At 37.2% G+C, this 11,446-nt stretch overlaps 1 protein-coding gene across 1 annotated transcript in view; it reads left to right on the top strand.

Moving 5' to 3' along the window:
- AKAP17A (A-kinase anchoring protein 17A) overlaps window positions 1-11,446 on the top strand; it is a 90,232-nt gene that overhangs the window by 29,903 nt on the left and 48,883 nt on the right. The window lies entirely within an intron of this gene.

Below are 11,446 nucleotides of genomic sequence, written 5' to 3'. Positions count from 1 at the left end.
TTTGAAGCAAAACAAAAAGCCTGGACAATTGAAGTTGGACAATTAGAATACAAAGATGTTGAAGGGGTACTCAAGTAATGGAGATTGCAGAGAAAGTACTCAAGTAATGGAGATTGCAGAGAAACTTTATTAATTTTTATCTGCATTTATTATAGAAGATACAAAGCAGTGATACCAGCCTGTAACCATTTTCTTAGCAACAACTAAAAAGAACACAGAGAATATAGAATAATAGAGTTGGAAGGGTTAATGGCTTTTGGCAGCACACCCAGGCTTTCAATTAGCATGAGTGGCTGCTCTTAGTTTCCCTCTCAGCTGCTACGTTTGCTTTGGGGTTGACTTTTTTTTTTAAAGGGGGAATGGCTGTTTTAAATTTTCTGCATTGTTTTAGTGGTTCCTGGCCCTGTCCTTTTGGGCTGTACTTTCCTCACTCTTTTTGAAAGCCTCTAGTGATGGAGCACCCACAACTTCTGAAGGCAATCTATTCCATTGGTTGATTGATCTCACTCTTAGGAAATTTCTCCTTAGTCCTAGGTTGCTTCTCTCTTTGGTTGGTTTCCATCCATTGTTTCTTGTTGTGCCTTTTGGAAAATAGATTGATTTCCTCATTTTTGTAGGAGCCCCTCAAATTTCCTGACAGAACAATTAATCAGTAGAACAACTTGCCTCCAGAAGTTGTAAAATACTCCAACACCGGAAGTTTTTAAGTAGAGATTGGATAATCATTTGTCTAATGTGTAGGTGTAGGGTTTCCTGCCCAAGCAGGGGTTGGAGTAGAAGACCTCCAAGATCCTTTCCAAATCTGTTATTCTATTCTAAATATTGGAACAATGCTATTTTATTGTGCTATTTTATTGTGAGTTGGGCTAAGGAGAAATTTCCTAAGTATGAGACCAATCAAATTGGACATGTCACCTGGTCACATGACCACCCAGCCATGCACACCCAGTCATTAGGGCAGAAAACCGGTTGTTAAATTGTCTGAATCCCACCACTGGTCAAAATACTAAAAACACAGAAAAAATGCTTCTTATAAAGATATATTAAATGAGAATGGTGAACTGAAAACTAGATTAGAATTAGAAAACCAAAGGGTGGAATTAGAGTGATGGTCATATCTGAAGATACAATTGTGTTATGTGAAAGATGTAAAAACATGGGGTTTTTATAGAGAACTAACAACATTGGATAAGATATTAGCGGGGACAGATGACAAATTGATAAAGATTTTATACAATTACTTGTTAAATTATAAAATGGAAGAACAAATTAAAGAGACGATGATAGTATGGGTCAAAAATTTTGGATATAGTATAAATTTGGATAAATGGCAAAAGCTCTGGGAGAGAAATCGGAAACTGACAATGGTCACATGTTATAAGGAAAATCTCTACAAAATGATCTAGGGGTGGCATCTGCCCCAGACCGGATTAGCTGAAATGTTTAAAAATATGTCCCCAACCTGTTGGAAATGTAAACAATTACCCAGTACATACTACATTTAGTGGACCTGTATAAAGGCAAGGAAATTTTGGACTCAAATACACATGTGACTAGAAAAATGACGAAACAACCTATAGATTTTAAACCAGAATTGTTTTTACTAGGTATCACATCAGAGGGACAAAGGGACAATATATTTAATGTTACATATTTTAACCGCAGCAAGAATTGTATATGCACAGCAGTGGAAGAATGAATACACCCTGTCAGAGGATGAGATGGTAAGGAAGATATTTTAGCATTAGTATGTCCGGAAATGGACATACTAATGCTAAAATAAAAGATAAAGGAGATATAGAATACTATTTAACATGGAATAAGTTCTATCAATGGTTAGAAAGATGAAGTATAGGTTGGAAGGCGAAAAAAAATCAGGTGAGGGATATGGAAAGAGATAACGTTTATAATATTGACACAGGAATGTAGGTATTAGAATGATAGATGAGTTGACATATTAGAATATGATGGCCAGAAACTATTGTACAACACTAGCACTGTTTAAAACAGTATATATGTTATTCTGTTTTTACTTCTGTTTTATGACACTACACTGGACAATTACACTGTATTAAATATATTTATAAGTAAACAATAAATAAACAATAAAATATATTCAAAGAAGGTCACAGAGCTAAGCTTAACTTGCAGTTAGCACTTCTTGGAAAAAGGGGTGTAATGATACCGTAATGAAAAAATGAGAAGTTTTGCCAAGGTTGTGATCAGATTTAAAAAAAGAATCCTAGCTGAATGATAAGCAGAGAAAGAAATTTGGATGGCATTGCCCTAGAGTGCCAGATTAGTAAAAAGACATGGCATTAGATTTATACTTTCAGACTTGCAAAACTCTGTTATGGTAGCCTTCCAATAAAGTTATCTCATCATGTTTCCTGTCTGGTTACTTGGAAGTTTGACAGGACTGCACCTTGTTTAAACTATCTGTCTGCCCTGGGAGTGGAGGGAATAGTATTTCAGGCACAGAACATTGTATTAGGGAACCATCTGATAACAGCAGCCAGTGATCTTCAAAGTCTATCTCTTTCTCTCTTATTCATGTGTTTGCTTAGTGACCATTTGGCTTAACAACAAAGTTGCTAGAACAGATGGTGATCACTAAGTGAAAGGGAATATTCTTTCTTAAAACTTTACGTTGCAAAACGGTCCAGGGTTGGATTATCACTTCTTCTTTACTACAATTTTTTCATACAATCTAGAGGAATATAGGAACAAAAGAACAATCTATTCCTTAAAAGATAAAAGCGGAGGGGAGGGAAAGGAAGGGAAGGAGAGGTGGTATTCAGCAGGTTCTGACCAATTCTGGAGAACCGGTTGTGGAAATTTTGATTAATTTGAAGAATCGGCAAATACCACCTCTGACTGGCCCTGAATTCTCTGCCTCCCGAGTCCCAGCTGATCGGCTGGGTCTTCTTTTGTTGCCCTGCACAGGAGAACGGAGCTGGAAAGCAGGTTAGTGGGGTGGGAAGGGAATGGGATTTTACAGTATCCTTCCCCTGCCACACCCACCAAGCTACGCCCACCAAGCCATGCCCACAGAACCGGTAGTAAAAAAAAATTGAATCCCACCAGGGAAGGAAAAAAAAGGGAAGGGAAGGATCCAGTAAAACCCATATCATAAGTTTTGAAATTGTCTTATGAAACAGTCAGGAGCAGCATAGGAAACTGGTAGCTTTGACTGTAGTGTGGAATTGATCTCTTTGTGAATCTTTCCTCCTTGGCTATATATTAGCATCATTCTTCTTTAAAATATCAGATATGAAGTTGCTAATTTACTAGCAAAATATGTGATTTATCTCTCAAATCAGTGACAAAGAACTAGAAAACATCCAACATGACTCTCTTTTTTTCCCCCAAAATACCCCAAGACTGGTCCAAGCAAATTAAAGTTTGATACTTTAATTGTTACAAAGGGAAAAAAAAAATAAGAAGTTCAGAGAAGAACAACCTTTGCTCAAAGAAAATTTAAACTTTTGCAATGTTAAATCCTGCCATACAGATCAGGATATTTTGAACCTGTCTAAAGGATGGGGTCAATCTTTTGACATTACGTATGTTAATTTTCACCAAGTCTTTAGCAAAGAGCTTTTAGTGGCCATAATGTATCATCACTTATTTCTTTATAGACTATTAGCTGGCTAAAAAAAAACAAAACCCAAAAAAGAACAACAACTGCCCGCCCCCCCTTTGATATTAGGGACTTTTAGAGCATACATTAAATCCCTTCATAGTCAAAATAAAACAATCACAGTGAGTTGACCCAAGAGATGTTATAGGAAAACTGAATAGAATCACAAAATATACAAATGTAGCAAAAAGAGAGAGAGAGAACACCCTTGTGCAATGGGAGAAAATAAAATCGGATGCCATATTGCCGTTTCTTCTCAATCCAGCCACTTGTTCTTTGGTTGCTCTACCAATGAACCTGAATATCATGAAGTTGCCATTAACTGTGGAGTATGTCTCAATAAGTCTAGTTATTCATTTGGTATTTGTTTCTGAGATACGGTTTTACAGCTTCACCAGGACTCTTAGGGTGATATATGTTGTATCAGTACAGTGTTGGGAATAAGAAGCAGAATTTCTAAGGTAGTTACAAGAATTCTGAACTGCCTTAGGCCAGCAGGTGCATTTTGAATGAGATGGTATGAATATTCTCACAAAATAGTTACCATATTAATAATCTGGATGGCACAGTGGTGAATTTTGCCTTCCTTCTTCTAGATGGTCCTAATGCTGCAATGTTCATCCCCACCCACCCACCCCGCAGAAATGGACACATTGCCAAAGAAATATTTCCAGCAGCCACCATTTTTATTTAAAGGGCCAGTCATTTCTGGAATCAAATAGTGGAAGTGAATACTCCACTTTGCACCATGCCATACACTTTTAATTTAAAAAAAAAACTTTTTAGAAGGTTAAGTGGAACAAAAAGCTGGATATATCTGATGAAGCATTCTCTGCAGGTGTGATAATGAATGGGAATATAACGTGCAAAAATCAGTGAAGCAGGTTTTACAGCTATAATAGAAAGGAGATATATTTATTGGAAAAATATTATTGGGCTAGGCAAAGCCTAGCAACCTGACAACTGCATCCTAGCAAGAGGTATCTATAACACACGTATGTGCTTGGGGGAAAAGGCTGGTAGAAAACATTTTAAGGTTAGCAGACTCTTTGACAAAGATGGGCACAAAGTAAATCTACAACTATCACCTATAACACACTGTCCCCTTATCACGAAGAGCGGAGTTATTGGATTCATTCTTCAATAACAAAGAAAGTGTTATCTTACATGCTTTTGTTCTTGATCATTATTTTGGTATTCCAAATATGTAGTGATTCTTTCAGTCTCTACAGTTCTAGTCTGTGAGAGTACCAGTTTAGAATATTTGTATTTTGCATTGGAAAATCAGAACAAGTGTATCAGAATCAGGTCTCCTCTCACTCCTTGTACTACTGTGTATTGGTAGGTATAATGTGGGTCTTCACTCCAAGGCTAATTGTCATTGTCTTATATATAGGAGTTTTAGGATCAATGCTGAGGCTACTTTATTTGGTACAGCACATAATTCAAATAATCCATTGACATTACAGGATTGTCTCAACTTGTCATTGACCCAGCAGACATAGAAGGTCTTGTAATTTGTTGTGTTATACTGGAAAATGGTGGCTAAAACAGGAGGGATTTAACACCTGTCTTTTACCATCATCAAATAACATGGCATTTATTAAATCCCTTCCACTTTTAATATGGCGGAATCTATTCTTGAGGTTAATGGATTCAAATATTTCCAGAGATCTTTGAGAATGTTTTCCCGTCATAAAGTAGGCAATGCTTCTTTCAAAGCCTTGTTCAATCTACCTAATATATAGTGATACCTTGGTAATCAACTGCTACCAAACTTGTCAAATTTGGTACTCAACACATTTTGACATGGAAATATTGTTCCAATACTCATCTTTGCTTGGTACTTGAAACCCTGCAAAAGGAAGCAGGGAGAGTCGCAGAGGGAGGACAGGAAGTTGGTCATGGTGGGAAGGTCCTTCCTAGCTGAAATAAAGGGTCATATGGTAAGTCACATGGTTTGTTTGCTATTCATCCTTTTTAGTACTTGTTGCACCTCCAGGAACTAGTTAAGCACACATACAAAAGTACCACTGTAAGTATACTTATCACTTATCAGAATCACAGAAAACACTTTTCTTTTTGACAGAGATGAACCACATACCTGAAGTAACTCAGAGAAGAAATTAACAAAGGAAGTGGAACAATGTTTGTAATGAAGTTTGAACAAAAAAACCCACCTTGTTGAATCTCACAACTATGTGTGAGAAATCATTATTGAGACTTCTGTTGAAAATGAGGAAGAAAAAATACTTTTCCAATCTCATTTCACTTTCCTAATGCTATCTACTGGAATGCTTCTACTTGATAAAGAGTTTTGAAAGTGAATTGGTCACTATTTGCCTAATAATGACCAATATGCAACGTTAAATTCTTCATGAAATTAAATTACAGTTCCATTAACAGAAATATGCACACACTGATCTACCATTAATTATCTAGGCTTGGCTATCCCATATTGGCACTCTTCTCATACCTCTTGATATTTTTCCACCACTACATCATCCACTTAACAAAGGAATTGCCATTTATTTTGGGAACCAACTTCTTTGTACTTTCTTTGAAACTCATTCTCTGTGTAGGCTTTTCTGCTTACATGATCTGCATGAACCTAAGTGTATCAGTGTAGCACAATTGTTTTTATTTTTTATTTTATTTTATTTGGTTTGTCAATTGCTTGCAAGATAATAGGTATAAGTAAAAACATAGTTATGAATACATGGATACATATAAGAGGAATAAAAGAAACAATAGGACAGGGACGGTAGGCACATTGGTGCGCTTATGCACGCCCCCTACAGACCTCTTAGGAAAGGGGTGAGGTCAATAGTAGACAGTCTAAGGTTAAAGTTTGGGGGTTTGGGGAAGAAACCACAGAGTCAGATGGAGTATTCCAGACATTTACCACTCTGTTGTATTTCCTGAAATCATATTTCCTGCAATCAAGTTTGGTGCGATTAACCTTGAATTTGTATCTATTGTGTGCTCTTGTATTGTTATGGTTGAAGCTGAAGTATTCATTGACAGATAGGACATTGCAATGTATGATTTTATATACTATACTTAGATTGGACCGAAGGTGGCGTAGTTCTAGATTTTCTAGATCTAGAATTTCAAGCCTGGTAGCATAAGGAATTCTGCAACGAGTAGAGGAGTGGCGAACTCTTCTTGTGAAACATTTCTGGACTTTCTCAACTATGTTAATATCAGATATGTAATGTGGGTTCCAGACTGATGAGCTGTATTTGAGTATTGGTCTAGCAAAAGTTTTGTATGCTCTAGTTAGCAGTGTAATATTACTAGAGAAAAAGCTACGTAAGATTAGGATTATATTCTAGTGGCACTATATTGACATAGATCATATAATCAGAGTAGATTGGAACAATTACTAGTCATGACCTGTGCTCCTGTTAATGCATTTATCTTTTTAACTGCTACATCTTGCTAGGTAGTATCTTACTTAGGTACTTGAGGTAAGATGGGTGACCTATAAATTTTCTAAATAAAGAAATAAATGATCATACTTCAAAATATTCTCCTTTTGATGCTTTATATATAATGACATCACTTAAGCATGAACACCCCACATGGTATCCCGGAAAGCATAAACTGCAAACTAGAATCTTTTCTGTAAAGTATATAAGAAGCAAGATTGAAAATGATATGCAGAATAATAAAACATCAATTTAATGAACAGCTTGGAGAAGGGAATGTCCATTAAATCTAAATGTGTGTTAAATCTGAATGTACATATTTTGTGTCAATTTTCATGATTTGCATCATTATATAATTGATGTACATGGTATCATTTTTAGTAAAACATCTATTTAACTGGCAAATCTTAAATACTTAATGAACACCAGTCTATAAAATGAACGTTGGTCAGAACAAAATGTTAGTTCACAAAAACGAGTTTATAAACTATGTGTATTTTAAAGTTAATTGATTAACGGCTTTATTGTGAAGAAGATATATTTGGACAATGGGTGACAGTACTGAGGTTGCAATACATGTAACTCAAAGAACGGATTCAGAAACTAAGTTCTGTTACTGGGTGTGGTGTTTCCTTCCTTCTGTTGTTTTTCAGTCATGAACTTGAGAAATAAGAAATAGGTAGAACATGAGATAAAATGTTTAAATACTTGACAAAATACATTTTGATCCACGAGGTTTCTTTTTCATGTAGCCTTTGTATTTAAAAAGCTGTGGCAAAAAGTTGCCTTATTTTCTCACTTTCTCAGAACAACAGTGTTAGCTAATAGCTCTAATATTTAGAATGTTCCTTTGTATCTATTGCTTAAACCTGCCTTGCAGGGATGGGATTCAACCAGTGTTACTACTGGTTCGGTGAATACATTTTGCGCACGTGTGTGTAAAAATACCTTAAGTTGTGCCACGTGGACAGCTGAAAAGCGCTGCGTGCAGGTGTGCAGAATTAGAAAAGCCTCTTTTTTCCTGCTTTTTCCTGTTTTTTCAACCTCAGTTGTGCTGCGCAAAGCAGCTGAGGTTGAAAAAGCAGGAAATAAAGGACAGGTAAGAGCCTGGGCGAACAGGTGAGCCAATCAGCAGCAAACACAGAACTGGTTCGGTGTCTGCTGCTCTTCAGAGCTACCTGTTCTTTAGAACCAGGCAGAACTGGTAGCATCCCACCCATGCTGCCTTGTGGTTTTAGCCCATTGGTTGTGGTCTTTCTTTATTTAAACCTAGTTAGTACCCCTTTCTTGTGGCAGATATTTCCAAATTGCTATCCTGTCTCCCCTGTCTCCTCTCTTCCACAAGCTAAACCTTTAATCTTTTCTCATTACCGTTTTCCCCAAAATATGACCTATTCTGAAAGTAAGTCCTAGCTTGATCTTTACATGTGCACCCAATATAACCCTATCTCCAAAATAAGCCCTAATTAAGATCCCACCCACTCCTGAGTGCACAGGTAAAAATTAAGCTAGGCTGGGGTGGAGCTGCCCTACTACTTACCTTTAGATAGTTGTAGCCAGGCCATGCACACCCTGACACCTGTTTTGCTGGCCCATTTCTTCTGCAGCTGGCAAGGCTGGCAAGGCTGGCAAGGCTGGCAAGGCTTTTCTGAAGGCCTCTGTAGCTGATAACAAAGCTCCGGATTGATATGAAGCTCTGTTATCAGCTGTAGAGACCTTCAGGAAAGCCTTGCCAGTCACAGAAGATGTTCCTGAAGGCCTCTGATAGAAAAAAGGAGGCCGGGGGCAACATGCACAAGTGAGGTTAGTCAGTGGATGACATTCCCCGAAAATAAGACCTGGTACCTTTTTGGTGGCAAAAATATATAAGACAGGGTCTTATTTCCAGGGAATACTGGAAGGTCTGAGTTTGCAGATCCTTCACTCTTTTGATTGCCTCCCTCTGAATTTATTCCAGTTTATCAGTGCCCTGTTTGAACTGGACTGTCCATAATTGATATAGTATTCCAAGTGGAATCTAACCAGGCCAGGGTAGAGTGGGGACAGTTACTTCCCATGATCTATGCTCCTAAAATGTATTTATCGTTTTAACTGCTACATCACATTGCTAGCTCAACCTGGGATCAGAAAGAACATTCTACTAACCTGTACTGCTGCCAAGCCATGTTTTCCCAATTTATACCTCTGCCTTCCATTTCTCAACCCTGATGCAGAACTTTACATCCATCCCTGTAAAATTCCATCCTATTTATTTTAGCCAACTGCTGTAATCTGTCCAGATCATTTTGATTTCCCCCATCCCTTTCCTCTAAATTATTAGCACTAGTTGCCAGCTTTGTATAATCTCTTAACTGGGCATATGCCCCCAAACTCCAACAAATAGAATGTATGAGTATTTGCTTTTATTCCCATGGTTACTGCCTTTTTTCTCTATGCACTTTTGGTACACCATTTAGGAATTTGTCACAAAAAAATGTGGTCCATGTGGTCCTTATTTATAAAATGCCCTGGCAAAGCTCCCAGAGATCTTCATGGAAACGGTCCAGGACTCTCCACTGTTATCTGAAGGACCCAGTGATCAAAAGAGGCATAATGTATATATTTTTCTTTTAATTTATATTAACTATTATCAACACAAAATATTGTCATGATTATTATTCTTCAGACCTGCCCTACATCTGATCCAAGAGGTGTGGATGCTGGCCAGTGAAACAAGGAAATATTCTCCTATTTTATCAGGGAGATCCAGAGGTGGTATTCAGCAGGTTCTGACCAGTTCTTGGAGAACCGGTAGTGGAAATTTTGAGTAGCTCAGAGAACCGGCAAATACCACCTCTGACTGGAGATTTTACAGTATCTTTCTCCTGCCATGCCCACCAAGCCACGCCCACAGAACCGGTAGTGAAAAAATAATAATAATCCCACCACTGGGGGTATCTCACCACTCATGGACCATCTGCAAGCCCATATGATACCTGATCTGTGTAGTGGAGGATGCATAGCCAGTTTCATTGCTTTGTTGGATACAGTCATATCTCGGATCAGTTATCCAGTAGGAGAACCAGAGAGTGAATATTTAGGATAGGGTGAGTTATTTGGTGAATAACCTGAAGAGCCTTGCCTGCTTAATGGAAAGTGCTTGGCTCTCTCCATTCACTTTTTGACAGACTTGGGGAAGTGCTAGGTTCTGAAGATTGCTAAATACTTAGGTCTGTCACAACTGTTCTCCAATCACAGCAGTGTTATGGTTGGTAGATGGTTTCCTGCTGGTTGGCAACATTGAGAAACATGAATTTCTGTCTTGGGGATTTCCAGTAAGCTTTGACAACCTGACTTTGGTCCTATGCCTGAGGTTGAATGTTTATTATTTGTTTAATGGTCCCTGGTTTGTTTGGTTGATATTAGGCTACTGTTATTTGTGCTGCTCATTTAAATTAATGGGTTTAGTTGTTTTTGTTTTCTCTAGTTTTTTTTTTACTGTGCACCTTTTTGAGTCCATTGGAACTGGGCAGCCAATCAAAATAAATAAACAAGCAAATAAATAAATACATAGATGAAGGACAACAAAGTTGGAAAATTAAGCAGTGACTTTATTTAACAGGTCTTGCTCATCCCAGAGCAGAACACAGTACTACCATCAAGCAGCAATCCAGAATATAGATATGTCAGAGATAGGTGGAGATAAAAATTTTCTTCAGGTTTACTTCTCTGCACAAGGATTGGTAGACAGCATATGAAATAAACCATGGAAGAAAGGGTATGACAATACAAGATTTGAAAAAATCTAATGCATATTTTGTATATTTACAACACAATACATGAGAACTAAAGCATTTATAACCATATTAAGATAGGAAGATATATGATTATATGAGAGTCAGTTTGGTCTAGTGATTAAGGCATCCGGCTAGAAAGCAAAGACATTATAGTTCAAGTTCTGCCTTAGCCATAAATGCTACCTGGGTGAACTTGGCCAGTTACTCTCTCAGCTGAACTCACCTCACAAGTGATTGTTGTGAAAATAGGGGGAGGAAGAGGTGAGGGATATACTCCTGCTTTGAATTATTTGTAAAAATAATAAACATGGGATATAAATAAATGAAGAAATAAATACATTAAAAAATGGAAATAATCTACAGAGTCAAAATTAAAGTATAGAAATTATGAAAACATAGGGAAAGTATAAAAAGTAGATACTGGCTTTGTACAAGTGAAGAGGAGTAGATATAAGTGCTTATTAAAAATACTAAAAGTTGTAATTAAGTGAAAAAGAATACCATATTTATGAAACGCTGAATATCTATTTATGGTGCTCAATCAGCACCTCAGATTTTATACAAACCATGTGCCTGCTTTAAGTGGATCTAAA

This window comes from Pseudonaja textilis, chromosome 8 (genome assembly GCF_049901715.1).
Source record: "Pseudonaja textilis isolate UNSWEBS1 chromosome 8, rPseTex1.2, whole genome shotgun sequence".
In the NCBI taxonomy this organism is placed as follows: Eukaryota; Metazoa; Chordata; class Lepidosauria; order Squamata; family Elapidae; genus Pseudonaja; species Pseudonaja textilis.
This window is presented reverse-complemented; position numbering and strand designations above follow the sequence as displayed.